General features: G+C 41.0%; 1 pseudogene; it reads left to right on the top strand.

The window, feature by feature from the left end:
• Window positions 1–11,684: 11,684 nt before the first annotated feature.
• On the top strand, window positions 11,685–21,405 carry LOC140711171 (zinc finger protein 705D-like; annotated as a pseudogene).
• The last annotated feature ends 3,732 nt before the right edge of the window (window positions 21,406–25,137 follow it).

The following is a 25,137-nucleotide window of genomic DNA, read 5'->3' as shown; positions in this document are numbered from 1 at the left end:
GCTCCCAAGTTAATCCCTGTTTGGGCCTGTGGGAGCTTACGCCATCTTCCTATATGTAATTAATAACTGATGTCTGGCTTATCTGTTTAGTAATAGATATTATGTGTTTAACGGTGCCAGTAAACTTAGGGTGCTCATTTCTTCCTCACCAGTGGGGTGCATGAGACGCTATTGAAACAATTGGCAACGCAACACGAATGGAATGGACCAGCCCTCATGCAGGACACCTGCTCAACTTGACCTACCTGCTGTTGGCTGATGGTTCCGTAACACATCAGCAGTCACCTGAATCAGAACCATGAGCTGACGATGGGCCTTCCCTTTGTTCTGCACAGTGTTTTGTGGTCTTCAGGTGTTGTCATCTTCTCCCACACTAAAATGCTCTCATCTCCTAGACATGAATGTTTAATTGCACCCCAGCATGACATTTGGCCTGTGCTTAACAGGCAGTTTTGAGGCCCCGGATTATTAACGCACAGAAGCACAGCACATAAGCCGACACTTAAGTCCTAACTAGCAAGAATCAGGCTGTATCTCTGTAGTCCCTGCATCTACTCTGGTCACCATCTCTGTATGTTTAGGGCAGCCATGTGAACATTATTAATTACTGTACACTCCAAGACAATAGTAATTATGTAAGCAGAAGTAGTGGCCTTGTTTGTTTCTTGTGCTGCTGCTCCCCTTGCCGCTGTCCCCTACACCCTCCTGATGAGGTGTACATCCATGGTGCCTCATGGTTCAAGAGAACTAGTAGATGGCTCACAAGAACACTCTGTCGCTACTGTCTGTGATTCTGTCACAACAAATATCCTGATCCTTCAGTTTGAAGGGTGCAGGGCCATTTTCCTCCCTTTCCTACTGGTAGTTCTCAAGATAACTGTATGATATGCTGGGAAGGCAATATCCTGATAAGTGACATTGGTCAGAACAGCCCAGGCTCTGTTATAGTCCCTGCTCGAAACAGAATGACCTTTAACGCTTGTGTCCAGCAAACCACATCGTGGGAGAAAACCCAAGGTGGGCTGCTTTCTGGGGTCCCTCAGTTGTAGTGCAAGTGAAGCATTTACAGTCAAAACTCCATCCATCTGCTCTGGGTAGCCTTCCTGATCTTGTGGTAGCAGTTCATATTGAATCCTAGGCTTCTGTTGTCTTTTGTTTGTTATTTGTAAGTAATAAACTCACTTTATGGAATTTATGTATGGATGTGTTTGGTCTCATTGTACTCAGAAAAGTTGGTAGCCATTGCACAGTGAACCCGCTTCATAATTGGTGAAAACACCTATGCCCCCCTTGTGCCACAGCAAGGAGGTTAACTCAGCCAAACATAAACTTCATATTCCTAAAACCCTGTAGCACAATTATTACCATGTGGGAGGCCTTTAACGATGGTGATACTGATTTGAAGAACTCTGAAGGAAGAAATTTACACAAATGGGTTGGGTACACGGAAGTCCCTCCTAACTTAAAGCAAACCTTACTTTCCTCTGCCTAAAAAGAGTGGAGAGGGCAGGCACGGTGGCTCGGGCCTGTAATCTGAGCACTTTGGGAGGCCGAGGTGGGCAGATCACAAGATCAGGGGTTCAAGACCAGCCTGACCAACATGGGGAAGCCACATCTCTACTAAAAATACAAAAATTAGCCAGGCGTGGTGGTGGGCACCTGTAATCCCAGCTACTTGGGAGGCTGAGGCAGGAGAATTGCTTGAACCTGGGAGGTGGAGGTTGAAGTGAGTCAAGACCATGCCACTGCACTCCAGTCTGGGTGAGAGGGCAAGACTCCGTCTCAGGGGAAAAAAAAAAAAAAAAAAAAGGGTGAATAAGAACTGAAACAGGTTTAAAATTTCACCTAATTGGGAATGCAAAGTTTACAAAAATAATATTTAAAATAAAATGCTAAATGAGTGCTCATTGAATTTTATGCCTCCACAAAGTAGGTTGTGAATTAACTTCCACATCTGTTGAAAGCCACCAAAGTTGGGAAGCCTGCATGTCTGAAATTCACATGTGGCTCAAATAAGAATTATACCTGGGGATACCCAAAAGTTTAAATATGGTATCCCCTGTAATATTATGAGGAATTACTGTACAGAAAACAGGTTGCCTTCCTTTAACTCTGTAAATAATATTATCTTGCCTAAATTCTCCAAAACGCATCGCTCTGCAGTATCTTATAGTGGACATAGGTTTCCTGACCAGTGAGCACTAAAAGTAAGTGTGTGCGACTCACCTATGTACTTATCAAAATGGAAATCCCCGAATCCCACCAGTTAGAATAACATGACAGAATGTCAGGTTTTTGGAATATATAGGTTTTCTGTAAGGTTATTAGGTATTGATTCCATTTTTAAAGTAGATATCAATATTTTTAGATTACCTATTTCTCCTATGTTTTAGTATTAATAGATTGTGTCTTTTAATTAATCCAGTTGGTCTAATTTACCAAGTTTGTGGGTTATGGAGATTGTAATATTCTTTATTATTTTATCATCCATGGGCTCTCTAATATAAAGGCCTCTTTTAATTCTTCTATTATTAGGTTGGTGCCAAAGTAATTGTGGTTTTGGACCGTGAATTTTAAATTTTTATAACTAGGCTGCAACACATGTTTATTAATCAAAATAGAACCCATTACAATGGACTGGGCACAGTGGCTTACACCTGTAATCCCAGCACTTTGGGAGACTGAGTCGGGTGAATCAGGAGGTCAGGAGTTTGAGACCAGCCTGACCAACGTGGTGAAATCACGTCTCTACTAAAAATACAAAAAGTAGCCAGTGTGGTGGCAAGTGCCTGTAATCCCAGCTACTCAAGAGGCTGAGGCAGGAGAATCTCTTGAACCCAGGAGGCAGAGGGTAGAGTGAGCCAAGATTGCACCTTTGCACTCTGGCCTGGGCGACAGAGTGAGACTAGGTCTTAAAAAAAAAAAAAGAAACCATTACATTGAACACATTTTTGCCAATGAGAAATAAACTTATTTATTCCGTGCTTTCAGGGTTCGATGAACTCTTGGAAAGCACTTTCTGCATCCTGTTGGTTGTGTAAGTGTTTTCCCTGCAAAAAGTTGTCAAGATGCTTAAAGAAGTGGTAGTTGTTTGGCGAGAGTTCAGGTGAATATGGCAGATGAGACAAAACTTCATAGCCCAGTTTATTCAACTTTTGAAGTCCTGGTTGTATGACATGTGGTCATGCGTTGTGGAGAACTGGGCCCTTCATGTTGACCAGTGCCAGCTCCAGGTGCTGCAGTTTTCCATGCATCTCATCGATTAACTAGGCATACTTCTCAGATGTAATGATTTCACCAGGATTCAAAAAGAGTAGTGGATCAGAAGACCGGCAGCTGACCAAACAGTGACCATGACCTTTTTTTGGTACAAGTTTGACTTTGGGAAGTGGTTTGGAGCTTCTTCTCAGTCCAACCAGTGAGCTGGCTGTTGTATGAAATCCACTTTTAGTGGCATGTCACAATCTGATCAAGAAATGATTCATTGTTGTTTCATAGAATAAGAAAAGATGACACTACAAAAGGATGATTTTTAAAATATTTGGTCAGCTCATGAGGCACCCACTTATCAAGATTTTTCAGCTTTCCAATTGGCTTCAAATGCTGGATGACCATAGAATGGTGGACATTCAGTTTTTCACCAACTTCTCGTGTATCTGTAAGAGGATCGAATTCAGTGGTTGCCCTCAATTGGCCGTTATCAACTTCTGGCCCAGAGCCTGGGGCTGAGGCTGCCATGACCACCCTGTTCTCTACTTTCTGTTGCACTTGGGCCCAGAGGCTGAGGCTGAGGCTGCCATGACCACCCTGTTCTCTTCCTTCTGGGGTCCCCAGGAAGCTCCCAGGACTGAATGATCCCCACAAATACAGTGGCCAGGATGGGAGGGCTGGAGGTCAACTACCCTCCCCCCGCCACCACAACCAAGAGGCCCCCATGGAGGTTGGCCCCGAGATGTGGGTCCCTGTGGGATGCAGGCTCCCACGGATACTTCAGGGGATGAACACGGGTCCTCCTGGCTGACAGGACCTGGTGGGCACTGGGTGTGCAGGGCCTGTACAGGTGGGTTGGACAGAACTGGGCCTAACCAGGGAGCCAGAGACTGGTGTGTCTTCCAGATTTCCTATGAGATCCCCTATCTGGTCATAGATGATGGTGATTGCTCTGAATCCCTGTAAGGTGTTAGGCGCTCCATTCTTACCAAGTTTATTTTGTTACCTGGTAGAACTTGGCTCATAAAGAAGAAAATGGTGAAGAGGAGGACAGGAATCCTCATGGCTGAAGAAAGAAGAAAGTTCGGCTTCATTTCCAGGAGGCAGAGAAAACTTCCGTCCGTGGCTCTCTAGCACCAGTGGAATGTCTCTGTTTGGATAAGAAGAGCCTTTCTGTACGTCATTAGGGATATTCATAGATAGAGGTGTTCTATGCATGCACAACTGCTTTGATGGGAGGACTGATGTGGATGCACAGTTTTGGCCAGAAAACCTTGTTAAATGGGAACATAAGCTACAAACATTTTGGCAAAAGATGAAAGTTGATGAACAAACAACCATTTATATTGTTACAATAAGTTAGACTGTGTTGAGAAACCAGTTGCTTTCGTTAATGACCAGACATTTTGTTAGTGAACACTTCCCAGACTTTACTAGCCCTGCTAAGAATTAATCACCCCACTTGCTCCTGGTCTGAAACCCCAAAGTGCTTTGTTGATGTTACAGTGCTTACTGCCTTGTATGTTAGATTAGTGAATGTATATTTGCCTCTTCCACTACTGTATGAGTTTCTTGCTTGCTAGGACAAGGCTATATTCCTCAGAGCAGAGGAGGGAGTTGAATCATGCGGCCATTTATTCTCAAATCCTCTTCACCAAGTGGAACAAAGCAGAACAGCGAAAGACCACTGCACATGGAAGCAGGAGGTCTGGATTTGGGTTCTAGATCTCTAGATCTATTACTAACTGGAGGTATGGATATAGTCAGGAAAATTGTCTTCCTTAGGTGCTTACTTGATAACACCTATAAATGTTGAGATCTGTTGGATCTAGATCAGGGGATTCTCAATCATTACTATGCATAAAATCAACTGGAAGAGTTGCTTTGGTATACAGATGCTTAGTTCCATCTCATGATATTTTTACTGTTTTTTAAAATTGATCTAGTATTTTTCATTAAATAATGTAAACTTTCTTAGTCTACATCTAATACAACTCCCACCGGCATACAAATACATTGAATGATATTAGCAGCAGAATCTTTAAATAAAGTAACCATATACAACTATTAAACCACTTTTTTCATTCCTTATTATTTCATGCTGTTTGTCACCATTGTCATCATAATCAACATCATCCTACATTGCTGAACAGCCATTATAAACCATATGGCATAAACATTTTTCCTACTCATAAGGAGCATATATTCTCTATATTATTATGAAATTAATGTCTGAACAAAGTGGCTTAAACAAGGCAGAAGTTTATTTCTTTCTCACTTATATCTGTAGTTACACCTATCATGGCTGGTACCGATGCTTGCCAAATTCATTAGGGACACAGGCCCCTTCCAGCTGTCTGCTCTGCTGTACTTTAGAAGAGGCTCCAGTTTGGCTGCTAAATGCCCACCTATCATTTTTTAATTCCAGGCAGCAGGAAAGAAAATAGCCAAGAGAGAAAAACAAGGGAACATCTACCCTTCCCTTTAAATTTTTTAACCAACCACCTCTTTTTTTTTTTAACCCAATTTGTTGAGCTATGATTACATTTAAAAAGCTGTACATGTTTAAGGTATGCATCTCAGTGAGTCTGGGGATAAGTATACATCATGAACACCACTACCCTTAAGATTATACACACATCCTTCACCGCCCAAAGTCCCCCCCATTATGATTATTACTGGTAAGAAATGTTGGTAAGAACACAAAATCCACCCTTTTAGCAAATTTTCAGTATGCAATACAGTATTCTTAGCTCTAAGCACTATGCTGTAAATGAGACCTCCAGAACTTACTTATATGGTATATCTGAAACTTTGTGCTCTAACCATATCTACCCATTTCCCCTGCACCACGGCCCCTGGTAACCACCATTCTACTCTCTGCTTTTGTGAGTTTGTCTATTTTAGATTTCAAATGCAAGTGAAATCATATAGTTATTGTCATTCTGTGGCTGGCCTATTTCATATAACGTAATGCCCTCGAAGTCCACCCATGTTGTCACAAAAGACAGGGTTTCATTATTATGTAACACTGAACAATATTCCAATGCATGTATGTATTACCCATTTATCCTGACACTCTCCCTCCACCTGCCTCCCAACAGGCCCCAGTGTGTGTTGCTCCCCTCTCAGTATCCATGTGTTCTCATTGTTCTGCTTCCACTTGTAAGTGGGAACATGCAGTGTTTGATTTTCTGTTCCCGGGTTAGTTTGCTGAGGATAATGGCTTCCAGCTCCATCTATGTCCCTGCAAAGGACATGATCTCATTCCTTTTTATGACCGCATAGTATTTCATGGTGTATATGTACCACATTTTCTTTATCCAGTCTATCATGGATGGACATTTGGGTTGATTCCATGTCTTTGCTATTGTGACTAGTGCTGCAATGAACATGTGTGTGCATGTATCTTTATAACAGAATGATTTATATTCCTTTGGGTATATACACAGTAATGAGCTTGCTGGGTCAAATGATCTTTCTGGTTCTAGGTCTTTGAGGAATCACCATACTGTCTTCCACAATGGTTGAACTAATTTACATTCCACCAACAGTGTTAAAGTGTTCCTATATCTCAACAGCCTCATCAGCAGGTAGTTTTATTTAAAAAATTTTTGAGAAACCTTCATACTATTATCCAAAATGACCATAGTAGTTTGTATTTCCACCACGAGTATACAAGGGTTATCTTTTATCCACATCCTCACTAATACTTGCTATTCATCTTTTTGATAACAGCTATTCTAAGAGGCGTCAGGTGACATTTCATGGTGGTTTTTATTTGCATCCCCCTGACAATTAGAGATGGTAAGAATTTTGTCATATATTTGTTGGCCATTTGTCTCTTTTCTTCTTGGAAACGACTATTCAGATCTTCACCTGTTTAAAAAGAAATTTCAACTTTTATTTTAGATTCAGTGAATGTATGTGCAGGGTTTTACATTGGCACATTGTGTGATGCTGAGGCTTGGAATATGAATGATCTTGTAACCCAGGTAGAAAACATAGTATTTCATGGTGTATATGTTTTTCAGGTCTTGGTCCCCACTTTCCCTTCCCCTTCTTGTAGTCCCCAGTATCCGTTGTTCCCATCTTTACATCCATGTGTAATCAGTGCTTTGTTCTTACTTATAACTAAGAACATATGGTATTTGGTTTTTTCTTCCTGCATTATTTTAGAATAATGGCCTCTAGCTGCATCCAAGTCGGTGCAAAGGACATAATTTTTTTAATGGTTGCATAGTATTCCATGGTGTACATATACTATATTTTCTCTATTCAATGATAGAGAAAATATTCATGTCTTTGCTATTGCAAATAATGGTATAATAAATATATGAGTGCACACGTCTTTATGGTAGAACCATTTATTTTCTTTTGGATACAAGGGTCAGTCCCCATGGCTGCTGTCAAGGGCTAGCATTGAGTGCGTGCAGCTTTTCCAGGCTCAGGGTGCAAGCTGTCAGTGGATCTATCATTCTGGAGTCTGGAGGATGGTGGCCGTCTTCTCAGAGCTCCACTAGGCAGTGCCCCAGTGGGGACTCTGTGGGGGCTCCTACCCCATATTCTCCCTCTGCACTGCTGTAGTAGACATTTGCCATGAGATCTCCACCCCAGCAGGCTTCTACTGGACATACAGGCTTTTCCATACATCTTTTGAAATCTAGGTGAAGGTTTCTGATATGGTTTGGCTCTGTGTCCCCCCCCCCCCCCCAAATCTCACCTCAAATTGTACTCCCACAATTCCCACATGTTGTGGGGAGACCTAGTGGGAAATAATTGAATCATGGGGGCAGTTTCTCCCATATCGTTCTCATGGTAGTGAATAAGTCTTACGAGTTCTGATGGTTTGATAAGGCAAAACCAGTTTTGCTTGGCTCTCATTCTCTCACTTGCCTGCTGTGTTGTAAGACCTGCCTTTCGCCTTCTGCCTCCCCCTAGCCATGTGGAACTGTAAGTCTAATTAAACCTCTTTCTTTTGAAAATTGCCCGGTCTCGGGTATGTCTTTATCAGCAGCACACACCTGTACTTTGTGCAACTGCAGGTTTAATATCCCATGGCAATTGCCAAGGCTTATGGCTTGCACCCTCAAAGCAGTGACTCAAACTGTGTCTGGGGCCTTTTTAGCCATGGCTGGAGCTGGAGTGGTTGGGAGGTAGAATGCTGTGAGCACTGTCCTGCCCTTGCCCTGGCTGGTTCAGCCCTAGGCCCAGCCCACAAAGCCAGTCTTCCCTTACAGGCCTCCAGACCTTTGAAGGGAGGGGCTGCCACCAGCCAAGGACTCTGAAATGCCTTTCAGGCTCTTTCTTCATTGTCTTCTATTAGCATCTGCTTTCCTTTTAGTTATGCAAATGTCTTCAGCCTGCTTGAATTTCAGAGGATACCAATGGCCTTAAAAGTACCATATGACCCCTAACACTTCCTGACTTCATTTCTGCAATGTATTTTAATTTTTTACATCATCATGAATATTGAAACTTTTTATATCTACTCACTTTCCATTTGTTTTCAAGTCCAGTTTACTTCCAAATAATTTTAGAATATAGAGTCTCCATAAGACTCTACTTTGTCTGGTTTCTTGCTGTACCCCATGACTGCGAATGCTTTCTAGTACATATAATACACTCAAAAGTACTTACGAGGCTGCATGCGGTGGCCCACGCCTGTAATTTCAGCACTTTGGGAGGCCGAGGTGGGCGGATCACGAGGTCAGGAGATCGAGACCAACCCGGCTAACATGTGTGAAACCCCGTCTCTACTGAAAAAAAAAAAAAAAAAAAATAGCCGGACGTGGTATCGGGCGCCTGTAGTCCCAACTCCTGTAGTCCCAACTACTCAGGAGGCTGAGGCAGGAGAACGGCGTGAACCCGGGAGGCGGAGCTTGCAGAGAGCTGAGATCTACTACTACTGCGCTCTAGCCTGGGCGACAGAGCAAGACTCCATTTCAAAAAAAAAAAAAAAAGTACTTATCAACGAAAAAAGGAATGAATCTTCCTATTTTTCCTTCAAAATAGCCTTAACTCTTTGGTTTCCAAGTTGATGTGGGGTTTTTAGTACTTGTCTCAAAAATCCAATCAAATTGACCCTGGTGTGTCTCCAGAATGAAGTTTGGATGAGGCTCAGTATCTGTGCAATCAGGGCACGTCTCTTGGAATGTAGTGCTGATTAGGTTTATTAATTGTTTTTTCCTATATAAGGGGAAGCCAATCGGAGGATGCGTTTTCCCAGAGAAGGAGCATCAGAAGAGTTTAAGACCTTGGGGGAAGAGAGTCTTGCTGCTTGCTTGTGGGACTTGCCTTGGAAGGTAGATAAGTTCACAGCATCCTCCAATTTTTTATTTTTGGTGAGTTCTCCAAGCACTGAGATGTGAACTGGTCTCATTCCCTTACAATGATACTGTTACCAGTAGAAGAGATTCGAGTTACTGGCAGCATATCTGCATGGGTCCATAAGCAACTTCAGTCCTTGCTTCCTCAGAAGAAAGAATTCGACTGAGGGGCATACAGCGGAAAAAGAGACTAAGTTTCAGAGCAGGAGTGGAAGTTTATTTAAAAAGGCTTTAGAACAGAAAGGAAAGGATAATTCTCTTGGAAGAGACCCAAGTGGATGCCTGAAGGTCCAAGAGAGAAAAGAGAAGGGTCTTTTACCTTGATCCTGGGATGGGCTTGCGTCTTTCCCATGATTCTTCCTTTAGGGAGAGTTTCTGGCATGCACAGTGCTTTCCTTACCCTTTGGAATTGAGCATGCATGGTGTGTTTAGGGAGTTATATGCATGTCCATCCGAGGCTTTCTTTCCTTTTCCAGCGGAGTGTGTCCCCGGAAGATTATACTTTGTCATTTTTGTCTCTTAACATGAATGCCCAAGAAGTTGCTTCTTCCTGGAGTCTGCATTTAATTAACATTTTTGATGTTAACAGGTGTAAACCACCAGGAATTGGCCTCTCTCTGGTGCTGCCTAATTATCATTTTTAGAGAGGCAAAGTGATCATGAACAGGCCATCACCTGACATTTCTAGTGGGTAGGGGAAGAGCCCTCTCCTGCCCTGCTCCTGCTCTTCTACCTGTAACAAGACAAGCCTTGAATATCATTAGACATGTGTCCCATCAAGGCAGCATCTCATTATTAAACTTTACTGTGTGAATTGTTCCTTCACATTCTCATATTCTGTGTTCACTATCTGTGTGCCTTTTCCATTTTTGTTTTGACCATATCTCATTATTTTAACTGCCTTCTCCAAGATTCTAGATCTGCATTGACCAATAGAGTAACTACTAGTCACATGTGGCTATAAACTGTAAATTAATTATAATTAAATAACTAAATGGCATATCCTTAGTAGTAATAGCCAAATTTGTGGCCAAACTAGAAATTCTGTAACTACATATGTGTGGTAGTTACTGCATTGGACAATGCAGATACAGAGAATTTCTTTCATCACAGAAAATCATGTTGGGCATGTTGGCTGCCATTTATTTTTATTTTATTTTTATTTTTTATTTCTTTGAGACAGAGTTTCGCTTTTGTTGCCCAGGCTGGAGTGCAATGGTGAAATCTCAGCTCACCGCAACCTCCGCCTCCCAGGTTCAAGTGATTCTCCTGCCTAAGCTTCCCTAGTAGCTGGGATTACAGGCATGTGTCCCCACGCCCGCCTGTTTTTTTTTTTTTTTCTTCTATTTTTAGTAGAGACGGGGTTTCTCCATGTTGGTCAGGCTGGTCTCAAACTCCTGACCTCAAGTGATCCGCCTGCCTCAGCCTCCCAAAGTGCTGGGATTGCAGGTATGAGCCATTGCGCCCGGCCTTATTTTTAAATTCTGTTTGTGTGGTTTATAGTTAAATTATTGATTTGTTTTATGTGACCACCAGAGCAGGCGCCAGAGAAAAAGCAAGTAGGCAAGGTAAAAAGAAACTGTATTAGCTAGCCAATGTGAAGGAAGAAAGGGCGAAGTTCACCGGTCTCTGGCGGTGGAGGTTCCTAGGTCTGCACAGGAGGAGGGGCCGAGGAAGTTCGCGCCGCGCGCCTGCCGGGAGCGGCTTTTCTGTCTAAGGCTTGGGAGTGGGAGGGCAATAGGTGGGACACGGGCGTGTCGGGGGTGTTCCGTAGTTGCGGCCATGTAAGTTGCGGTTTCCTCGATCGGACGCCATGTTGCGCCTGCGCAGTTGGTCTGTGTTTTTCCCGGGCGCGGGCTGCGTTTTCCCGTGCGCGGTGAAGTTGGTGATGAAGAACCTGGAAATGCGCCATCTTAGTCGTCTTTGTCCTCTCCCGTCGTCCAGTCAATTATATTCTGCTTCTCTATACTCATTTCCTTTCACAGATTTTCTCAGGCAATTTTTAAATTTCATTCATTTACCTTCTTGAGGAACGTACTTAGATCATTTTTAAAAAATAATGTACAGCAAATAATTTTTCCACGGATATTGTTTTAGCTTTATTGTGTTGGTACTTTTACATACTATATTTAGGTATTGCTATTTTTCATAACTTACTTTAAAAATTGTGCCAATTTTATTTAAAAGAGATTTCTCCCTTGATTTTCAGAGGTCAGATTGTGTCTTCCATTGCTGTTATTTTAGTTTAATTTTAATTTATTATATGTAAATATGTTGCATATTCCTTTTTAAAAATGTGAGATTTTTTCTCTCTCTTGTTACACAAACTTTGTATACAGTGTTCATTATGCACTTTAAAAATAAATATTTTGTTTCAGGGCATGGTGCTTTCACACATGCAACCTTAGAATAATTTTAAATTCCATTCCACTTTCACCATTCCTGAACTGCTTTGAATATATTGGATGTTGGAAGCCATGAGAGGTTTTGACTTGCATCCAGTCAAGATAATAGAATTTTCCATTTATAGTGTAATCTGATATATATTCATTTTGATTTCATACTTTTAAAAAATCTATTCTCTTTTACTCTGTGGTGATCTTTGCTTTTCTATTTGTGCATTGCTAGAATGTCGGCTGCTGTTTCCCTAGCACCTGAGATGTTACTCAACACTGTATAGTGCTGGTGTTGAGAATTGAGAGAATCTACTAAATAATAGCACTTTTCGAGACCGCTGTTCTGAATTAAAAGGAAGGGAAAGGACAGGCAAAAGAATATAGACATCAGCTATTTTTACTGAAGATCTGTTGGAGAACATGGTTTTGGTGTCCAGGAACTTGAGACCTAATACTGCATTCCTAATACTTCACTAAGGTGTGTCTAAATAGCCCTGAAAGGGCTAGGAAGTCACAAGTCAGCCTCTTAGTTGTTATGAGTGTCCTTAAAATATTAAGGGAATATTGAGGATGCAGAATGGCTCCTTCCTCATGACTTTTTAAGAGATCTGGGCCGGGCGCTGTGGCTCACGCCTGTAATCCCAGCACTTTGAGAGGCTGAGGCGGGTGGATTACCTGAGGTCAGGAGTTCCAGACCAGCCTGACCAAAATGGAGAAACCCCGTCTCGACTGAAAATACAAAATTAGCCAAGCGTGGTGGTGCATGCCTGTCATCCTAGCTACTTGGAAGGCTGAGGCAGAAGAATAGCTTGAACCTGGGAGGTGGAGGTTGCAGTGAGCTGAGATTTCACCATTGCACTCCAGCCTGGGCAACAAAAGCGAAACTCTGTCAAAAAACAAAAAAGGAGAGAGAGAGAGAGAGATCCGGAGGGAGATACTAAGCTGTGCAGACTCTCATCTTGAAGTCACCAAATACGTAAGTTGTTATTCCTGCTCTGGTGAGAAGTTTGTCAATACATTTTTTCCATGAATTAATGAAAATTTTAGACCCATAATGTAAGTTTAAAAAAATTTATCCTAAAGATTGCTTGTGTATGTATGTGTTTTGAAATGTATTTAATCTCTATATCTTGAAATAGTTTTTATAGATTCCACACAAGGGTCCGTTAGGAAATAAGTGTGTTTTAATTTTCTTATAATATTTGTCCTTTTTTGTCCCTGGCACAGTCTGTATATGACCATTTAAATTACTTTTAGTTCATGTTTGGGTTATAATCACACACAAATATTCTCTAAGGTCCACATCTTATTTTGATATTCAAGGAAGAGTTTACATGGTAATAATAGTAAGAGTTACAGCTGGTTTCACTGAAGCTTTGTAGGCATTCTCTAATACCTTATTGTTTTGAAGGAATATCTGTTCTGCTTGAATTATAGACTACATAATACATGCACTGTCAGGTACATTCATGGAAGGGACAGGCAGATGGAGTCATATGTTACTGGAGTCTTGATGAACAGATGTAGGAAATAGTCCAAGGAATAAGAAAATAGTTGATATTGAAAAGTGCTTGTTGAAGTCTGTAAATGTGCATTAAAATGTGTCAGTAAAAATAGACACAGTGAAGTTTGGGAACTGGGGTCTGAATCCTGGAGTCCCCAGAATCATAGAGAACCTTGATTAGGGGAGTAATTTTGTAAAAAAAAACAGAAGAGGCAGTGACAAGGCAGAATAGAATTAAAAGTATTTCTGTGTCATTTTCTAGTTTTGTAATTTTGTCATATTTGTCAAACTCTGTTGATTATTTATTAAACTGGTAAACTACAATCAGCAGGGTTATTATAAGGGTTAAATAAGGAAATTTATGTATATCTGTAAGCACAATGTCACAATTAATACAAAGTTACCCTTTTTATTTTTCCTGGACTTCATGTACAAATGGGTCAGTTAATTTTTTGTTATGACACATAATTATCATTTGTACATAAAATATATTTAATTATTTTTGTATTTTTAGCAGGGAAATAATACAAACATGTTTTCCCCATCTCAAACACATGAGTTCATATAAACATATCCATCTGTATACCTACATATCTATGTATGAATATACATATGAACATCAGTATTTCTCAGCAAATATATATCATGATAATCAGAGATATTGCAACTAACAAAGACTAATATAAACCATGATTGCAAAAATTTTAGATACCACCTTAGTAAAATATCAGATTGAGCTGCTAAATTTCTCTCAGCCCTAAGTCATTTTGTATTTTCTGAGCATCCCAGAGGATTGTGACTGTATACACAGGACAGAAACACCATGACCCAGGGCACTGCTGCGAATTTCTGATGCAGGGGATTTTAAGGGCTAGATAAGCGGGATGGGAGTGTTGACCCTCCAAGTGAAATAAATTCCTGAATTGATTATCCCCATCCTAAAACAGATTTTTTTTTTTTTTTTTTTTTTTTTTTTTTTTTTGTGATAGAGAGTCTTGCTCTGTCGCCCTTGCTGGAGTGCAGTGTTAGGATCTTGGCGCACTGTAATTGCCTCCTGAGTTCAAGCAATTCTCCTGCTTCAGCCTCGTGAGTAGCTGGGATTACAGGCAAGCACCACCATGCCCAGCTAATTTGTGTATTTTTAGTAGAAATGGGGTTTCGCCATTTTGGCCAGGCTGGTCTCGAACTCCTGACCTCAGGTGATCCACCTGCCTTGGCCTCCTAAAGTGCTGGGATTACAGGCGAGAGCAACTGCACTTGACCCTAAAACAGATTCTTTCTTGATTGATTTCCGAGTTCCAAGGGGAAATGCAAAAGTCGAAATTGAGAGAAAGTAAAGGTCGAGTAAGGCTTCAGAAGGCTGTGATTGGTGTTGGAGAAACATTGCTAGGGCATAAAGCCTGGATAATAAAATCTGAGAAATCCCACAGTGTTTATCTACAGGTATAAATCATATTCCACATGTGGGTGGAGTCAGGGATCCCTTTGTTTTAAAATCCGTGAGGGAATTGAATATCTGGACTTGTGTCAATTAACATACAAAACTCAGTGCTTTTGATGTTCTCATTCACAAGATATCTGTGTTCCTTCTTTGTCAGAAACCATAGTCATAGGCTTCCTAATTTTGACCGTGGGAAAAGAGGAGAGGCCTCTGTGTGTTTGTGTCTGTTGGTTAGGCTGTGGTGCAGGTGGTGTCACACTTCAGTGAAGGTCTGGCTTTTCATCACAGGTTGGTCTGAAAATTATGTACAAGGCTGGTGTCTCACATGTTCTCTCTCTAACCTCAGCTTTTCTTAGTGCCTGAAGTGTCTGCAAGTGGAAATCCAGAAAAAGACAGAGAGAAACTGAGTTCTTGACAATGCATTCACTAGTGAGTAGGGGATGCCTCTTTCTACTGAAATTATACCCATATTGCTGGCAAATGGGCAGTTTTCTCCAGTTTGCATGGGTGTTTCATTTTTATTCTTTTTTGTTTGTTTGTTTTTATGATGCAAAATCCACCCAGCCTGGGTGTTCCAAGTGCAATCAGGAGACTTTCAGGTATCTGGCCTCCAATTAAGTTTTCTCAGGACTCTAGGTTGGGTATCATGTGTCAAAGATTCCTAAATTATCAATATAATTTCTAATATTACACTACTTTATTCCAGCCCCTATGCAGGCTATTTACAAAAAAAGACATGAGAGATCTCATTTATGTATTTTTCTTCCATCCATCCTGTAACCTCATAGGGCAATAATTGACCCATTAACTGTCCCGTTGGCTGAAATACACTTAGGATTGTGATGAATGCAGGCAATAGAGATGCGTGAAGAGCAGAAGATCACAGCCCAATAATGAGGCTGATGTTCTAGCAGCTGAGTTCAATAAATCCCGTGTGATAGGCCTTGGGCAAGAGCTGCACAGTGTTGAGGAAGAAGGAGAGTTTGATAAAATATGTTTATGCTTTTAAAAACTTTGCAAAAGGACAACTAAAGAAGTCATTATTATTCTTATCCCCATTCATTTTACCTTTTGATAATTAACCTTTTTGCCTTCTGGTAACTGAAAGTAACATATAAGAAATACAATTACTTAACTATGGTTGCACACTCAGGAGAAGGAATATTGTAGATATAGTACAATTTAGGGTTCTGTGGAAATGCTCTATAAGGGCTGGTTAGAAAAAAACAAAACCGTAAAGAGGCCTTTTTATCCTTGAACAAGCCAAGTGACAAGGTAAAGTTAAAAGAGAGGCAGTGATAACTGATGTTTGGATTGCCCAGAGAAAGTTGAGGACAGGAGGCTTCATATGACAGGAATCATCAGACTAAGACTTCCTCAGTATAGCAGCCTCAGCGGTCTTGTCTTGTGCGGCTGGACTGTCTTTAAGCCTTGTCATGAACACCTGAATTACATAACATTAGAGTGACTATATGTATGAATTGAATCCTATATTCTGCGTAAAACTTGTTCAGTTCTGAAGAATGCTGGAGTCTGGTTCATCACTTTCTAACTTTTTAATGAATAAGGGACCAATGACCTGTATTTAATAAATATTTGCTAGATAGGAAACATGTTTTCTATTACTTCTTTAGATTATTCAAAACACATAATAGATCTTTTAACCATTTGATTGGTGAAAAACCTGTGGTTTATCTAGAGAAATAATTCATTTAATCACGGTCATGTTTAAACAGTAGTAAATCATGGTTATTTGCCTTGTGACAAATCTGTAATTTACTTGAAATTCATGGTAAATTTGTTTTATTTATGAAGGTTCAAGTGAAAATTTTATAATCAGTTATGTACAGGTGATTAACACATTACTGAAAAATATCTGGGCTATATTATGCCACATCTCATGCGATATTTCTTCATAGGAAAGTTTAATGGATTAAGAGTGGGTATGTCTCTGTGAGTGAATCTGAAAGGCAGATACCAGCTTAGTATTGAGAATGAATTGGCTGGAACCTAAAACACTGAGTGTTCTGCATACCCAGCTCCTACCTATGTCATCTCAGCCTTCCTCCTCTGGACATTAAAAGGGATTCTCTGTCTAAACTAAAATGTCTGTGATGTTTTAGAACAAAGTGACTTTTGAAGATGTAGCTATTGACTTCACCCAGGAAGAGTGGGCCATGATGGACACATCCAAGAGAAAGTTGTACAGAGAGATAATGCTGGCAAACATCAGTCACCTGGTATCCCTCGGTGAGTCCCTCAACATTCACATACGTATGTAGACACACATTGACTCATTCATTCAATAAGTGTTGGAACAGCTTCCCCATATCTCACTCTAATCTCCTCTGATTCACAGATCTTATCTGAAAAAAGTTTGAGCTCTCTAAATCTGTCTGAAAGAAATAGCTTTATTTTATTTTATTTTATTTCGTTTTATTTAGTTTGTCACTCAATTACAATGTAATCTTGACAAGGATTTCATGGTTTCCTTGGTACTCAGTCTCTAATACTCAGAACACACCTGGGAACTTAATGAATATTTTCAATGTATTAAATTAAATATTTTCTAAATAACTCTTCTGCTTTAGTCGCTATGCTTAGGCTGAGACCAATTAGTAAAAACAATAGCAATATCTTTTCTGTATAGAACACCAATTATTTTTGTAAATCGAATGTTTTTTTTTGTTCTGCATGAGAATAATAATAAACATACTGTGCAGAGGTTTAATTAATCTCTTTCTGAAAAGACTGTGTATTACGCATTGTGTCTTGGAACTTAGGCATGGACTCAGCATTCATAGGTCCTGACTGTTTTAAATTTTCTTTTCCTGATGGACCTTTCGTTTGGATTTATTTTCTAGTCTCACGTTGGGTCAGAAAAATCCTGGGGAGTTTTCTGTGTTCTAGGTCTTGTGGCCTGAGCTGACCTTCACTGTTTTTATTCTTCCTCGGTGGCCTGCCTTACAGTTGGTGATAATGCACATTTATTGACAGTGAACTCAAAACACATGTACTGTTTCCACTAACAGGGTACAGATAAGCAAATCCTATATAACTTTGCAGCTGGAGCAAGGAAAAGAGCTCTGGCGGGAAGGAAGAGAATCTCTGCAAGGCCAGAATCTGGGTAAGCAACAGGGTCCTGTGCTCTAATAGGAGGAGGTGCTTTGTCAATGAATAATATCAGTCAAATATTAATTAGCGGTTTTATCAAATGAGTGGTAATTTCTAAAATGTAGGTTAAGCTACTGGAGCAGAATTCCTTAGATGTTATTATCATTTTGTTCATATGTCAGATGCTACTCTTGTGTCCTCTTGCCTTTTCTTTTACTTTCGGGAAAAGGATAATTCATGTACTTGTTGGGGTTAAACTGTCACATGCTGCCTCTTTTCCCGATACCCCTGTGAAGACATCTCCATTTTAACTCTTTTCACATTTTAATTTTAAAACCCTTTTCTAATTGCTGACGCTGTACAATCTGTTTCTTCTATTGAAGGATTTTCTTCATTTGACACATTTGTCACAGCTAAGTGTTAATTTTTGAAAAAAAATAAACCGGCCTTGGGGTTTTTCAATTACCATAATACCAAGGTAACAATTTATTTTTCAATTATTTCAGACAAGGAAAGTGCCCTTAAGAAAAAACACACGATATCCATGCATCCTATCAGAAAAGACACATCCACCGTTATGTCAATGGTGAGTTTTATAGCTGTGTACACCAGTCATCTAAGTTAAACACCTGGTAATGGGTTAAGTTAGTAATGACGCACAGTCACCTGAGTGTAATTAGGCTGGCATTAAGTGCTTTCTAAGCAAAAGAAAATTTGATACTTTGAATTCAATGAATAAAGTGACCTGTGCTCTAAACCATAACATGAGATCTTTAAAATAGAACAAGTGCATAGACATTGCTTATGCTCAGACTTTGAAAGATATTGATATCATCACAATTAATGGAAAAGCTCTGCAGTTGGGATCATACAAAAGAGAAAATATCTGTGTCTGCAGGAGATAACGTGTATGCAAGTGTCAATCGATAAAAATGACGAGACAAGTCTCAATCATTTTAGGAAATTTATTTGCCAGAGTTAAGGACATGCACCTGGGGGACAGGTGTATACCTTTCTCCAAAGATGATTTTCTCTAAATTTAAAGGGGGAAAGGGTGGGATATTGAGAAGTACACAATTTTCATGCAAAAGGTGGGTAGAAAAAAATAGTAATTCGTGCATTTTTCTGGCTCAGTGAATCTGGATTTTTTTACATAAGATGACATAAACAAATGAGGCAGAGGAATAATGCAGGAGAGCTGCATTTTATATAAGACAACATAGGCAAAATTGGGCAGGGAAACAATCGGATATGCATTTGTGTCTGGTGAACTGGGGATGACTGCGCCTGTAAAGACAAGCTATCAGTTTGCATTGCCATGGTGTAACTTTAACAGCTCATGAGGAATTTCCTTGTGGGCAAAATATGGGGGAGGCATGTAGCTTTTCATCTTGTAGCCATATTATTTAGGAACCAGAAGAGGGAGGCAGGTTTGTGTGACCCTGTTCTCAGCTTGATTTTTCCCTTTGGTTCAATGAGTTTGGGGTGCCAAAATTTAATTTCCTTTCACACAAGGAACACTGGAAAGATTACAACTGGGCTCTACCACTGAATGGTTGGTCTAGGATTCAAAGGTGGTGAAATGAATGTATAGATGTATGTTGGTAAATCATTAAGAGCTTTTAATCTTTGTCCCTAAAGGAGAACTCTCTCATTCTGGAGGATCCCTTTGAATGTAATGATTTGGGAGAAGATTGCACTCACAGTTCCACAATGACTCAGTGTTTGTTAACTCAGAGTGGAAAGAAACCCTACGTCAGCAAACAGTGTGGAAAATCCCTTAGTAATCAGTTCTCCCCTAAACCACATAAACAAATTCATACTAAAGGTAAATCATATCAATGTAATATATGTGAAAAGGTCTATACTAATTGTTTTCACCTTAGATGGCACAAGATGACTCACACTGGAGAGAGGCCATATGCATGTCATCTATGTGGAAAATCCACTCAGTGTTCTCACCTTAGAAGATATGAGAAAACTCACAGGGGAGAGAGACCGTATAAGTGTCATCAGTGTGGGAAAGGCTTTATTCAATCCTTTAACCTTCGAAGACATGAGAGAACTCACCTTGGATAAAAGCGTTATGAATGTGATAAAAGTGGAAAAGTCTTTAGTCAAAGCTCTGGCTTTAGAGGACACACAAGAATTCACACTGAAGAGAAACCACATGCTTGTCTTCTATGTGGGAAAGCCTTCAGTCTATCTTCTGACCTTAGATGATATGAGAGAACATGCACTGGAGAAAAGCCATGTGAATGCCATTTATGTGGGAAAGCCTTCAGTCAGTGTACTAATCTTAAATAACATCAGAAAATTCACCCTGGAGAGAAAATGATAAATGTCTTCAGAACATATTCTGACTTTAGATGACATGGTGTTAGGAATGACGAATGTAAGGAATATGGAAGAGACTTCAGCTGCAGTTGTAACATCTAAACATGCCAAAGGACTCACATTTTGAAAAATTACTATAATCAACATGGACGTTACTTCGGTTACCTTTATTCTTCAGTCCTCATCAATAAATTCATATGGAAGAGAAATTGTACGACACGTATGTACCAAAGACTTGTTAGTGATCTGATCATAAATGACATGAGAGAGCTGAAACTGTCAACATAATAAACTAAAAGTCTTCAGCAACAGTTTTAATAACTTAAAACGTGTGGGACTTTCAGGTCGAGAATCTCTAGCTCTGCGTTCAGTGTGAAAATGTTTTTATGTGCAATTTGTTGTCAAATAACGTAAGAAAACTTTACTTGGATGAACCCTTTATTTGTATTTTCTGTGAATAAACATTCAGCCAAGCACTAGGCTTGATGTTCACAAGAAAACACAGTGATAAAATGCTGCTAAAATGGAAAATAAGAGAGGAAATCCTTTATAAGCTAAATAAGAAGGGAAAGTCTTTCCAAGGGCAATGAATTCTCTTGGAATACCAAACACTTCTTACTGGAGAAGTTATGCCTTGAAAAATCATGAGAAATCCTTTCTTCACAGAGAAACGCTTGTGGCACATGTGAGATTTCACACTGGACAAAACATGGTTAGCATCTTGAAAGGAGAAGATTCTTTAGGGGTAATTCATTTCTTATTTGACATTAAGTTTCTCACATTGAGGAGCTATCAAACTTGAAAATTACTGTGGAGAAACCTGATAGATTTCTCATCAGAAAAGTGAGTCAAGAAGGTAGACCTCTAGAAAAAACTCTTAACACATAGTTTAGCAAAATAATTCAGAAATTTGAGAAAATGTCTATTCATAAAAATGCAGCACATAAACGTATAATAGCAAAGTGACCTGGGCATAAATTGAATGCAGAATTATATAAGAAATCTCATTAAACATTTCCAAAAGATCAATACTTACAATGTTGAAAGAATACAATCGGTTGTTGAAAAAACTTAGTGTGTTGGTGAAGTCCTTCTTTCACCCTAACAAATCGATTTGCATCTGCACTCCTTGGCTTATGGGTCGAGATTCTACCCCAACTTCTGAGTCTCCCCAGTCTTCAACGGTTCTTTCCTCACAGCTCACCTCCCTTTACTTCAATGTCCACGAAAACCACTTGTTTCCATCCAACCCTAGAACTGACACATCAGGGATCTTCAGCCCCACTTGCCAGATTTCTCAGTGTGTCATTGCATAGATTTAGCAAGGAAATGGAGGCTGGATCAAAGACACCTAGTATATGCATTTGGGTGTCCCCAGCCCTTGCCTGTGTCTCTGAGTAGTTACCTGGGATCAGAGAATAAGGCAGCCCTGCTCTTCTATCCCTCAGAAATCTCTTGAAATTTTGTCCCTGAAGCCTCTCTAAGTGGAGGTAGCAGTTCATCTCATGACACCCCAGAATTTACTGAGGTAAGTCCTGAGTTATTACACAGAGACAGACACAGTTGCGTTCCTTTTACTTCTGTCCAGAAGATAAAACGCCAGCATGCTAAAACAGCCGAACCTGTCAGCCACCATGCAAGCCTTTCCTATATTTGATTCAATGTACTTTTCCAGAAGCAAAATGAAAGTTCTCACAGATGGGGCCTCCTCTGCCTTGTCCTCAGAATTGGAAAATGTATTGTCCATCGAGGAGCCTCAGTACTGAACCTAAAACTCAAGAGAAAACTTTTCCTGAATAATAAGTGGGTGACGACTTGAAATTTTGCAAAACAGGCACAATCTTAATACGATAGGCCTTACTAAGGCTAAATGGCCTTATCCATGGTTGAAATTGACACATCATTATATTAAAAAATCTCCACAAGTGATTGATTTTACTCAGCAGCCAGGGTTTATGTCAAGTGTGAGGATAACGAGCAAGAAATTCAAGCCCTTGGCAAACTGGTTGGAGAGGCAAGGATTGTGTCCAGGTAGAGCTCATAACATTATTTATTGTTTAATCTATTTAATTAAACATGTAATTTACCCTCAAACTGTGGCTGACATTATATGTAGTCCTGAGCCACATTAAGATGTACTATTTGTGCTGTGAAATTCTACGGGATTTGACAAGTGCACGGTGGCAGATCTCCAGTATTAAAGCATAACACAGAATGCTTCTCTTATTCAAGCTCTTCTTCCCTTCACATAGAGGGAATCAATCGACTTTTGTATACTAACTTTCGAATTTGTTTCTTTATTCCCATCTTCTTTAATTAAAGCACAAGATATCGTACTCAATTTCCATTTGATCTTCCAAAAGAAAGGTACTGAATAATCCATACCTGAATTTCAGTGATTCAGACTCAGGTCCACCGCTAAGCAGTAAAGGCCAAACGTCCTGTGCTGCCACTTCATGGCCGGCAGAGGGCAATGAAACCCATCGTTCCGGCCATGCAGGGCGCATGCGCGGTCTGCTTGCCGCGGCGAGCCGGGTCTCCAGGGAGGACCTGAGTTTTCTTTACCCAGGGTGAGGAAGGCGCCGCCGCCCTGGCCTTGGGGCTGGGGCCTCTCCGGGTGGGGGCGTTGAAGAGGCCGCTCTTTTTGCAAGGCCCAATATGGCGGGCCCTGCACAGGCCGCGCTGTTCCGCGCCCTCAGGGCGTCAGTATCCCGTTGGGGCCGGATGCCCCCTCTGGGCCCGGAGCATCCTTGGCGCTGCCCTCGCAGAGCCGCACTGAGGCTGAGGTGGCGCGGGGAGCCCGGGCTCCGCAAGGAGCGGCGGCAGCGAGGGCTGGAGGACCCGGGCTCCGGGGCTCTGGGGCGTCTGGCCTGGGTGGGACTGAGCCCATCCAGGGACTGGGACTCCCGAGTTCTGGTGCGGGTGGATCCTGGGCAGGCTCAGGACCAAGTCCCTCTCCTTCCACCAAGGAGCGCCCAGAGGCCGGCGGGAGCTCCAGGTTCACCTCCTCCTCCTTCAGCTGTTTACTTTTTCTTTATTTCTGTAAGGCCAGAAATTGGCGCCATCCTTCACATCGGTGAATCGGGACCCTAACACCCATTACCCCAGGTTTATTGTTATTGCCATTAACAGTGTTGGTGGCATTATCACTAAGATCATCATTGTTGTTATTGTCATTCATGATTATTAGCAGGTGGGTTCATCATTTTGTCTCACTATGCATTTTTTTTTTTTTTTTTTTTTTTGTGATTGGTTTTGTATGACGTTGAATTGAACTTCTCTAATCTTGACTAGTGTTGTCAGATTCCTGAAGAGCATTCCGGAGGACAACCCCTGCCTTTAGTGCAGCCACAGAATTTCATGGGCACAGGAGAGCACCTAGAATATTCCCCTTTCATTGCACAGCAGCTTTGGGAAATGGTGGCTGCCTGGCTCTGAGATGAGGTGGAAAAGACCGGACACTGGGGCAAGTGATAGCACCTCCACTGATGTTTTTATGAAGCCAGTGCACTGTCTCCCACGTAGACTTAGAATAAAATCTGATGGCTCTAAAAGGCCATGTTTGCCCTTCCTGGACTTCCTGGGAGCCTTTAAACCTTGTGTGGTTCCTAAAGTGGCTAAGTTGCCATATCTGTGCCTCGTATGGCAGCACCAGTCTTTTCTGGGCCAACAAGGGCACTTAGAATGTTTCCAGAAGCTCAGGCATGCTGTCTCTGTTCCTCCCTTCTGTTCAATGGCAATTCACTGCGTCCCTGGCTGACATAGAACATCCTGCAGAGGGATGGGGTTGGGTGACTTCCTGGCCAGCCTTTCCAGGCAGTTATCTTTGAAAAACTTGAAGAGACTCACAGAGGCCATTCACTGGTATTTCATGACTGCAAGTTGGGTTTCTGGTTCCTTGAGTTTACTTAGAATATCTGAATGGCTCTGAATGGTCAAGAAACCCTCCCTGGTCTTGGAAGCTGCCAAAAGCTATTACTGGGCCTCTGAAGAGTCTTTAAAATTTTTCAGGGTGCAGCTGAGAATAGGAAACTTTTCCAGGTCTAGCCCAACCAGCTCAGGTCGAGTCCTGAAAAACTGATGGGTATTGGGGGAGCTCATCTTATGAAAGAGCAATTGGTGGCAAAGCTTGGTCTCCAGGACAGCTGTGTGTGTATATGTCTGCAGAGCATGCCTTGTAGTCATCTTTAGTAACTGAAAACCATTTGTGAATGGATAAACTATATTCCTTGCTGTACAATAGTGAAAAATTCATATTAACAATGGTAGTAATAAAAATATTGATGAATATTAACAGGAATGATGATCATCATGATACTAGTACTAGTGGTTATAATACTGATAATAATACTAACCCTATAGACTTGGGACATACAAGTTTTCCCTAAGTGTATAATAGGCATAAATATTTGGTGGTGTAGGGTTATTTCAAGTCCCAGAAAGCAAGGATGAACATCTAGAACGAGAAGAAAAACAATCTGGAGGTTGGCATGTGCACACCTGGGGACTCCTGTGTTAACTTCTGGTGTTTCAGCCTAAGAGGGAATGTAAATATAACCCTGGTCCTGTAACACCATGCTGACCAACACCTACCAGCTTTCAGGAGATAAGATAGCTGGCTGATGGGACAGGGATCCAGAGAAGTTACGTGTCCAGACCAGTACATGTTGCCCAGTGGCAGAGTTCATGACAAGCAATAAACCCCAGGATAATGTCATTCCCAGCCACCTGACTGTCATCTGCTCTTTCATGGCCCCTCTCTACTGGTACCTCTAGGCACTGGCATGTCCTCCAGAGGCTGTAGGA

This window comes from Chlorocebus sabaeus, unplaced genomic scaffold (genome assembly GCF_047675955.1).
Source record: "Chlorocebus sabaeus isolate Y175 unplaced genomic scaffold, mChlSab1.0.hap1 unalloc_scaffold_251, whole genome shotgun sequence".
NCBI classification, from domain to species: Eukaryota; Metazoa; Chordata; class Mammalia; order Primates; family Cercopithecidae; genus Chlorocebus; species Chlorocebus sabaeus.
Note: the sequence above shows the minus strand (reverse complement) of the source record. Positions and strands in the feature narration are given on the sequence as shown.